Source organism: Etheostoma spectabile, chromosome 6 (assembly GCF_008692095.1).
Source record: "Etheostoma spectabile isolate EspeVRDwgs_2016 chromosome 6, UIUC_Espe_1.0, whole genome shotgun sequence".
Taxonomy (NCBI): domain Eukaryota; kingdom Metazoa; phylum Chordata; class Actinopteri; order Perciformes; family Percidae; genus Etheostoma; species Etheostoma spectabile.
This window is the reverse complement of record NC_045738.1, coordinates 25,468,013-25,475,838: the sequence shown is the minus strand read 5'-3', so window position 1 is coordinate 25,475,838 and position 7,826 is coordinate 25,468,013.

The following is a 7,826-nucleotide window of genomic DNA, read 5'->3' as shown; positions in this document are numbered from 1 at the left end:
CCTCCCCCACATCAACTCACCAACTCACACTTCAGTCAGTCACCTTCCCCCACCTGTACGCTGTCACCTCCCCCCCTCTGACCCCTCACCTGCACTCACGATCTGTGAAGTGGATGTGCGCCAGCTTTTCCTGAGGCAGAAGACCAGAAAGGCTCCTGGCCCAGACGGTGTGTTTCCATCCTGCCTGAAAATCTGAGCAGACCAGCTGGCCCCCATCTTCACTCAGATCTTCAACAGATCTCTGGAGCTCCTCTGCAGTTCCCTCCTGCTTCTCACGCTCCACAGTCATCCCAGTCCCCAAAAAACCCTCCATCTCTGGACTAAATGACTACAGGCCTGTCGCCCTGACATCTGTAGTCATGAAGTCCTTTGAAAGACTAGTGTTGGCCCACCTGAAGAACATCACAGTCCCCTTGATGGACCCCCGGCAGTTTGCCTACAGGGCTAAAAGGTCGGTGGATGATGCAGTCAACTTGGGACTGCATTACTCCTGCAACACCTCGACTCCCCAGGCAAATGCAAGGATCCTTTTTGTGGACTTCAGCTCGCGTTCAACACCTCATCCCGACATCCTCAGCACCAAATTCTCCCAGCTCACTGTGCCAGCCTCCACCTGTCAGTGGATCACAAACTTCCTGACTGACAGGAGTCACAGTGAGGCTGGGGAACATCACTCCAGCACACGGACTATTAGCACTGGCGCCCCCCAGGGTGTGTGCTCTCCCCACTGCTTTTCTCCCTCTACACCAATGACTGCACCTCAAGAGACCTATCTGTTAAACTCCTGAAGTTCGCTGACGACACAACCGTCATCGGCCTCATCCGGACGGTGATGAGTCGGCCTACAGACGGGAGGTGGATCACTGGCTCTCTGGTGCAGTCAGAACACCTTGAGCTCAACACGCTCAAAACTGTGGAGATGAAAGTGGACTTCAGGAAGACCCCTCCACTCTTCTCCATCCCCATGCTCACAGCCCTGTGTCAGCTGTGGAATCCTTAGGTTTCTGGGATCCACTATATCCAGGACCTAAGTGGAGCCCACACAGACACCATCATCAAGAGCCCAGCAGAGGCTGTACTCTGCGCCACCAGGAAGCTCAACCTGCTAAGGAGCGGCTGGTCCACTTCTACTCAGCCATCATCCAGTCGTCCTCTGCACGTCCATCACTGTCTGGTTTGGATCTGCCACCAAAAAGACAGAGGCAGACTACAACGGACAGTTAGGACTGCAGAAAGGATCATCGGTGCCAACCTGCCCTCCGTTCATGACCTATACACATCCGAGTCAGGAAACGGGCCGGAACCATCACCACAGACCCATCTCACCCCGGACACAACCTGTTCCAGCTTCTCCCTCTGGTAGGCGCTACAGAGCCCTGTACGCCAAAACCAACAGATTCAGGAACAGTTCCTACCCTACAGCCATCTCTCTGATGAACGCTACTTCTACCCCAGTGTCAGGTTCAGTTCTGGTCAATAACACTGTAACACTGTCTATACAGCACCTGTATTATCCACTTATTTAGTATTACTATCATTCCCACTCTCACATCTCTCTTATTATTTTTTATTTATTCATCATTCTCATTTCCTATTTTCTGAACTGTTCTATGTTCATGTTCTTGTTCATGTTGTAATATAATAACATAATACTATTTATCCCAGTACCCTTGCACCATGCACATTTAAATAATTGTATTGATCTCTTCATTGCCATCATGCCTCTTATTGTTTCTGTTTCTCTTTAGAGTATGTACATTTGTTTATATATTAGTGTGTAATTCTGTTTTGGTTGATATGTAGTGGTAAGCACAGTGTGAGTAACGATGCTCCAAAGACCAAATTCCTTGTATGTGTCCTCATACCTGGCGAATAAAGCTGATTCTGATTCTGATTCTGATTCTGAACATGTTGGGGCGGTGCTTGGTCTGTTTTAAAGCATAACCAAAAAAATGAAAGCAAAACATATATTAAACTTTCTTTCTGAAAAACATATGAATAGAAATATCAATACAGTACAGAATATTAATTCTATTTGATCAGCACTGCCTAGTTTGATATGAGAACGGCATTTACGTCCAGTAACTACCAAGCATGTTGCCCCTCCAGGGCCAGGTTTGTCCAGGGAGTGGTGTGTTCAGGTCTTGGCCAGCTGGAGATCTGTCTGAATGGGATGGGCCCGAAGGTTAGAAAGCATAGCTGCAGATTTGTCTGGTTTCCGGCTCCAGTGTTAAAGAACTACAAGCCACATCCAGTGAGATTTTAAATGGACCTTTTGATTTACAAAAAACTATATTTTCCTACCCTAGTGTTTTTCTGTGTTTTTGTCTGTCTGGCTTTTTGCTGCATTGTCTATGTGCAGTTCTGCACTATGCAATTAAATTAAGAAGCAATGGGAACCTTAGAGATGAGGAATGAAACCCCTTAAACTTAATATAAGCTGCAGGGAGCCATCACATCCCTCTTCCCTCGCTCTTCAAGGATTGCTGCATAGGTAACAGAATAACCCTTACTGCCACAGCTCACCTATAAAAAAGCTTCTTTTTTTTTGCACGCTTTTTAATAGTATTTTATGTTTTTAGTAATGTCCCATTCTGCACCTCTATATGAATCACAACTTGGGCTCTCGTCACATTCCTCATCTCAGCTTCGGTGTCTCCCCCCTGCTAGCCACTCTGCAGAAACCCCCATCACACAACCTAATGTGTGTGGAAGATTCATCTCGACGCCCAAAATAACCCATTATCTAATGGTGATAGACACATTTTGGAGGACCAAACTCTGTCATGTTGTCACCTTGTCCATTGATGCTCCAGCGTCTCCCAGGATGCAAAGTAGCGTCTCCCCGGCTGCTAACACGAGTAGTGTGGAAATGAGAGGTTGTTAATACCAGAAAGATGATGTGACGATGAGAGGGCATGCACTTGATAAGCCGTAATTGCCATCTGAAAGCCCCACTGGGTACATGAAGCCATGCCGCGCTTAATTGGTGGAAAGATTGCTGGTTACAGGACTATTTTGTTCTTTTTCCTCCATGTCAAATTTGAATTGACGTCAGTAAATGTCTATGACATGAACCAAACAGGAAGTCCGAGCTCAGATAAATACATTGTCCAAAAAAGTGATGCAACTCAGAAAAAAAACAGATCCATCTGATACCCAGCTACACAAGAAGGCAAGAGTGTTAAAGTTGTGTCAGGGGGGTCACTAAGCCTGTTGTCTCTCACTCAAACGTAAACAAATGGACACAACATTTGTATGATAATGACCACTCGCATGCCAGTTAAGTTCACAGGGCTGTACAGTTACACTTAGCAGAGAGATTACGGTTGGTTCAGCCTGTCACATTCAAGTTGGCCGAAAAAAGGTGCTTTCATCTGGCAACAACAGTTAGGTTTAGAAAAAAAGGTGGTGGTTTGGGTTACTCCTGGATCACAAACACTGTTTCCGCTGAGTTCCTCAGATTTGGTAAGACCACCCCGAGTTAACAGAAGAGTATGTAGACGTTTGACTTCCAGAGTCCTGACTCCAAACGTAGCTTCTTTGTTTGCCATTTCAACTTAAGAGAGACTATTCCATGTTGTGTTTGCAGATTCAATTAAATAAAATTTTTTCATGTATATTAAAAAAAGGTATGTCAAGACACTTTAGGTAAAGTAGGTACAGACCACGCTATAATTTACAAAGACCCTAGATCATAATTATAATAGTTGGTAAGATGAACAGTGGCAATTAAAGTAACAATGAAGATAATGGGACTAGAATAATAGTTGTAGCAGTTCAGGCGTAGCAGCGTGGAGCAGACCATGGAGGCAGCTGCAACCACAATCCAGGTGCCAGTCTAATCCAAGAAAACTGTGCTGGACTCCTGGATTAAGCTCCCCGGGCTAAGTTAGTACAAGCATTACAGGGACATGATGCACACAGTGGAGAGAGAGTGGAGAGAGGAGCTCAGTATGTCAAAGCAAGTCCCCCGACAGTCTAAAAACAGCATAACTAAGAGCTGGTCCAAGACAGACCTGAACCAGCTCTATAAGGTTGTAGATACCTGACTACTAACAGAACAGAGATGTTGTTTTTACCCCAAGTGAACAAAACAAAGTTGGAAAATGAGGACTCAACCTCAGATTTTTTTTTTTTTTTTTTCACTACAAAAACATTAAGACAGTATTATTTACACAAAAAAACTGATGGTGATTGCCGAAAAAACGCTCCAAGGGTCTCAATAAGTAGCAAACTCCATAGAACAATAACATTAACAATTTAAAACAATCTATGTTACTATGTAAAAAACTAAAAACAAAAAAAAAACAAAAACCCATTTAATTTGTATGAAACACTTAAAATTAGATTTAGAGCATAAACCCAAAGGGGAATTCAGACAACTTAGGAGCAACATTTGACGCTCTTTTAAGAGTTCTTTAGAGACTCAGTGAGTGAAGAGGAAGACTGGTCCAGATCTTTGACCCTCTATACAATACACGATAAATGGCTCAGGTCTACGTTCAAAAACCAAGAAAGAACCCAACAACAATTTAAAATGAACATGAAACAGACCTTTAATACCACCAAATAAAGAGTGAATTTGAAATTGACTAATCAAGCAACCCAAGTGTACGTTAGTGATTGCACTCTGATATTTACATTGGTGGCTTGAGGGTTTCTTTTTAGTCGTTCCATTTCATTCATATCAGTAAACTTGTTAGGTAGTCATTAGTTTTAGCCTTTTACAAATCATTTTCTTATGACCATTTTAAACTCACCAATTTATAGCAAAGCTATATATGAATATATACTGCACACTTAGCATCCTTGCAGCACAGCAGAGCGACCAGAGAAGCTGTGGTGTGTGTCTGTAGCAGTGTGTAGTCGAGCAGTAATAGTAGGACACAGGGCAAATGAGCAGCATGACTCTGCAACACAGGTCGCTCATGCATAATGCATCAGTCCTCCCGCATCTTTAAAACAGGGAACTGTCACTCCTGGTTAGACCCAGCTCTGAACCATATTACGCTGTTCCCACTCAGCCCGCACGCCCATCCGCACATTAACATGTCTGTTTTCATCACAACGCCGCACCACTTGCCTCTGCTCGGGACATCGGCAAGAAATAAGTGTTTAATATGTGAGGACAACAGCACACAATGGCGAGGCTAATCATGGACACAAAGGCTGTAGAACTCTGTTTGCTCATATAATTACATCAGTGTTTACAGTGTTCCTTTGTGGTGAAATTATTGGATTTGGATTATAGCAACACTTGTAGTTCGGCAGAAACCTACTCAGTCCTGGTTGTCACTTATGTATCATGGTAAATGTAAACATTGTAAAATATAAAATATAAAGCTTACCAAGTAATCACTAATGCCTTTTTTGTAGAAGGTTCAAAAATGTTGTTTCAGTGACACGCGGGACATACACCGGTCCCCTGTGTGTTTGACCCATCCACCACCTCCCCCAACCAGCTCCCAATGAAGATTTCTGGTCTTTTCTACTACTGCTACCGTTCTGTCTTATTACCGCGGTGAGCTGCTGCTCTGCCGTGAGCGTTCCATACAGATGCTAAAGGGGATTTTTCCGTTGGTATCGGATGCTGAGAGCCACTGACCAATTGTCAGTGTCTAACGTGGGGATGAGAGCGGTTGGCCAAACCTGGATGCCCCCTCAGCTGTGTTCTGTGTGTCTTTCACCCTCTGAGGATACAAATGAAGCCATTCATAATTTACTGTGTCTGTGACTGGTCTGTGTGGGACAGTGGTCTGGCCTTAGCTGAAATAAAATCTGGCGCAATGAGTAGGGAGCGGGGTCCAGAGGGTCCCACCCCAACCCCCACGGACCCCAACGGTGCTGCCGTAAAGAGAGTGATCAGCACCAATTCCTGGGTGTGCACATAGTGAGGACCTCTCCTAACCACAAACACTGCTCCTTGGCCATATCCCAGTGGCTTCTACTACTCCGCACAATAAGGAGAGCAAGAGCCCCCCCCACACATCATGTGTTCCTTCCATAAGGCCCCTTGAGAGCATCCTGTCCAGCTGCATCACACGGTGGTACGGGAGCCACTGCCTCCAACCGTGAGACCCTCAGCGCATAGTGCAGGCTGCTGGGTGGATCATTGCTGTCCCCCTCCCCTCACTCTGGACGTTTACCAAACCTGCCTCACCCACACAGCCCTCCGCATTGCGGGTGACCTCGGCCACACCTCACCCACCCTCTTAAGATTTGTCCATTTGGGAGACAGTACCGGAGCGTCCAAGCCTGTTCCACCAGTTGGCAACACCTTCATTCGCCAGGCAGTTAGGAAGCTCAACACAGCCCCCCCCCCCCCTTTCCCTCCACTCTACCCCCAGAACTCTAAATATGTGCTATGTGGTGTGTGTGTGTTTATATACTGATATATATATATATTAACAGACATGTGTACATTGTTAGTCTTTTTTTAATAGGATTTTATGTTCATAAGGTTGCGGCCCCGTACTGTACATATTATGACAACAATTTTTGTCGCACAACGGGCAGTGTGCAATTGTGTTGGCTAGTGGAAGTCTCTAACATGCAACATGAGCATGTCTTTTAGATAATCTGATAGTCGTGTGTACTGTATGTATGTATGTATGAATGTATAAATATATGTAGTCTACAACCTCTGTTTGTTTCCTTGTTTCCTTCAGGAAAATCAAAGGGCGATGGCGACCGGTGCTCACGGTCCTCTTCCTTTCACATTTTTATTTTAAACATCCGTCAGGGGGACACAGATTTGGGTTGTGGCGCATAAGCCCCTCCTCCTGGTCGGTGCATTTTGGAAGCAGGAACATTCTGTCATGGGCTGGTGAAGGGGAGCGGTGCCAGGGCAGACAGGATGAGGACTAGGCTGTCACTGTAAGCAGTCAACGCTTATTCATGAAATAAATTACTCTCTGACATGCCACTGCTTTGCTTTTGAGCAGATTGTCTTTTTTCTGAACTGTAAATCCTTTGGCGAGCACCTCTTCCCCCGCCGCCCCCCCGGCTCTTTGCCCCTGCTACTGCAGAAGTGTGATTGCAAAGAGCAGGCCTTTCTCCCTCCACACAAGAAAACAGGATTTGTCATCAACATTTTTACACTCTTCTAAAAACCCTGAAGGGATAAAGAAAACACTGATTTGATGATAGCTCCTATTTCCCCCTGACATTTCTTGTGGGAGCTAGGTGACTTTAGTTCTACTCCATTCTAATTCCATTGCAAAAGAGAAGTCAAAGTGATTTCCAGCAACACAGAACTGTAGAGGGACTCTGTGATTGGCTGACGGCATCTAACTGTCAGCAGTGTGGAGGTAAGCCTCATGATGTCGTGAGTTACAGCAGGGCTTTTAAAAGATTTATTTTAAGGAACTGGAAGGAGGTATTATTACATTTGAAAATCAATAGTCATAATTAGTGTTGTGTGTTAGATAATATAAATGTCTTGCATTTCCAGGTTAGCAATGAATTATCGAGGAGCAAGAGGAAATGTCAAACATTTATAGCGTGTTCTGAGAACAGTATTTATTTATGTGCCAAGTTATCTGGTACTTGTTCCTAAGTCCCCCCCTCTGACCCCTCACCTGCACTCACGATCTGTGAAGTGGATGTGCGCCAGCTTTTCCTGAGGCAGAAGACCAGAAAGGCTCCTGGCCCAGACGGTGTGTTTCCATCCTGCCTGAAAATCTGAGCAGACCAGCTGGCCCCCATCTTCACTCAGATCTTCAACAGATCTCTGGAGCTCCTCTGCAGTTCCCTCCTGCTTCTCACGCTCCACAGTCATCCCAGTCCCCAAAAAACCCTCCATCTCTGGACTAAATGACTAC